Source organism: Prosopis cineraria, unplaced genomic scaffold (assembly GCF_029017545.1).
Source record: "Prosopis cineraria cultivar Desert tree isolate PC_DT_omini unplaced genomic scaffold, ASM2901754v1 PC9, whole genome shotgun sequence".
Lineage (NCBI taxonomy): Eukaryota > Viridiplantae > Streptophyta > Magnoliopsida > Fabales > Fabaceae > Prosopis > Prosopis cineraria.
The window spans coordinates 32,706,760-32,708,735 of record NW_026555340.1 but is presented as its reverse complement, the minus strand read 5'-3'; the positions used below and the strand labels follow the sequence as shown (position 1 = coordinate 32,708,735).

At 28.2% G+C, this 1,976-nt stretch overlaps 1 long non-coding RNA gene across 1 annotated transcript; it reads right to left on the bottom strand.

The window, feature by feature from the left end:
* Positions 1 to 365: 365 nt before the first annotated feature.
* On the bottom strand, positions 366 to 1,750 carry LOC129319870 (uncharacterized). The gene is made up of 2 exons (XR_008595540.1): positions 1,692 to 1,750; positions 366 to 538 (listed from the first exon to the last, which is right to left on the bottom strand). It is a non-coding gene; the product is annotated as an uncharacterized LOC129319870 (long non-coding RNA).
* Between the last annotated feature and the right edge of the window lie 226 nt (positions 1,751 to 1,976).

Genomic DNA, 1,976 nt, shown 5'->3' with positions numbered 1-1,976 from the left:
TTTTTTTTTTTTAAATAATTTAACTCAACTATAGTTGGGTTACAGCCACCCATCACATTTTTATATCAATAACTTCAATTATAAAATATTTTATAATTGGCTTCAACTCATACACTATAACATTTCAGATAAATTTTTACCTCCCACATGCCATTAGGCTAAATTACATTTGTCCATCCTTATACTCCCAACAAGTAAACTAAATCACATTTGTCCATCCTTATACTCCCAACAAGTAAAATAAGCAATTTAGTCATTTTTCAACATAAACCAGTTATTTGGCCTTATAATCATGCCATTTTAACCAATCCAAAGTAAACCAAATATTAAAAGTACAGTCATCCAAATTGTACCACAAATAGAAATAGTTTGAAAAGCATGATTACATTTATATATTCATATAATTGACAATAAACAAAAAGCCCTAATATTGACAATATAACACATTATAAATCATAAATTAAATACCCAAAAGAGACAGTGAATTTATACCACTAAGCCTCTGGAACTCCTCCACGTGTCACTCATGGCTCTTCTCCTGAAAATTGTTAACCACATAATGAGACTCAAAAGTTCCAGTAACCAAAGCCAATTTATGATAGTGTATACAAACAGTTAAGTGTGTGCTTACTAAGTGAGAATTAAAAATAATATAATACCAATAAATATATGAAATATTACAATACACACAAACAACCATCCTTATATCCCTCCATTAACCTCGAGCCGTAGCCCTCACTCGGTGCTAAATTACCCGGCCAAAGGTAAATTAGCCCGAGCCCTTACAAGCCACCTATTGAGCTCCAATAGGGGCGTATCACGTGGCACATAAATACAACAACAATGACAGGTCTCCCGACACCTCCCACAATAATTAAACAAATTCATAATAATATTGCACAATTATACAATATTACAAAATTCATAATTTTCTCAATAATCACCCAATTAACACGAAGTAACACTAATCACAAATTAAAAGCATGGTTACCTTGTGGCTTTTTCAATAAATTATTCCTTAAAATTTCTCTCTCACCACAATCTTCACCAGTAATACAATCTACAAATAACATATTATTTATAAATATTAGTTTTAATTTTTGAAACTAATAAAATAATTCTAATAATAGAATTAAAAATATAACATAATTCCTAATCTCAATCTTAATACAAATCTATAGTTAATACTATTAAATAAAATTTTTAACTCCTCTTTTAATTATCAATAAACATTAATAATAAAAAAAATTAGCTTCTAAACTAATTTCTATTATCAAAATTTTCTTTTTATTTCATAAATTCGTACCTAAAATACTCAAAAATTAAAAATTGAGTCTCTAGCTTAGAATCATAATCCTATAACTATAATAATTCATTTCTCATCCCAAATAATCATCTAAACCTCAATAAATCAACATATATTTTCAGATCTAGTTTAGAATTTGATCCATAAGCCACAAATTCAAAGATCATCAATAAATTTATACTCTAAAATATTTATTATACTACTAACAACCTCAAAAACCATATTTATTCAACATAAATTCATCCATCTTCCAGATCTTTAAATTTTCTACCACTACAAAATCAGAAACCAAAGAAGAAGGATGACTAAGAAAAAATTTTAGAACACTTATTTAGTCTTGAAAAGCTTAAAATCACACCCTAAATATCCTATTAAAAACTCTTACCTTAAAACCCAGCACCGGTGAACTTGGCTCACAAATGCTCTCTCTGCCTCAGCTCACGCACGCAAGAAGGAATGAAGAAATGAAGGAATAGGTGAGTTTTTATAAAAATTCAGTGGGTTCCACATTTTTTTTAAATTATTTCCTCTCTCTTCTTCTTCTTTTTGTTATTATTATTTTATTTTACTATTGAGGCGGCGCCGAAAGCAAACTTCTCTTTTTCTTCTTCTCTCTTTTTTTTTGCATACCTCTTTTTTTTTATAATAATAAATTAATAATATTTTTTTA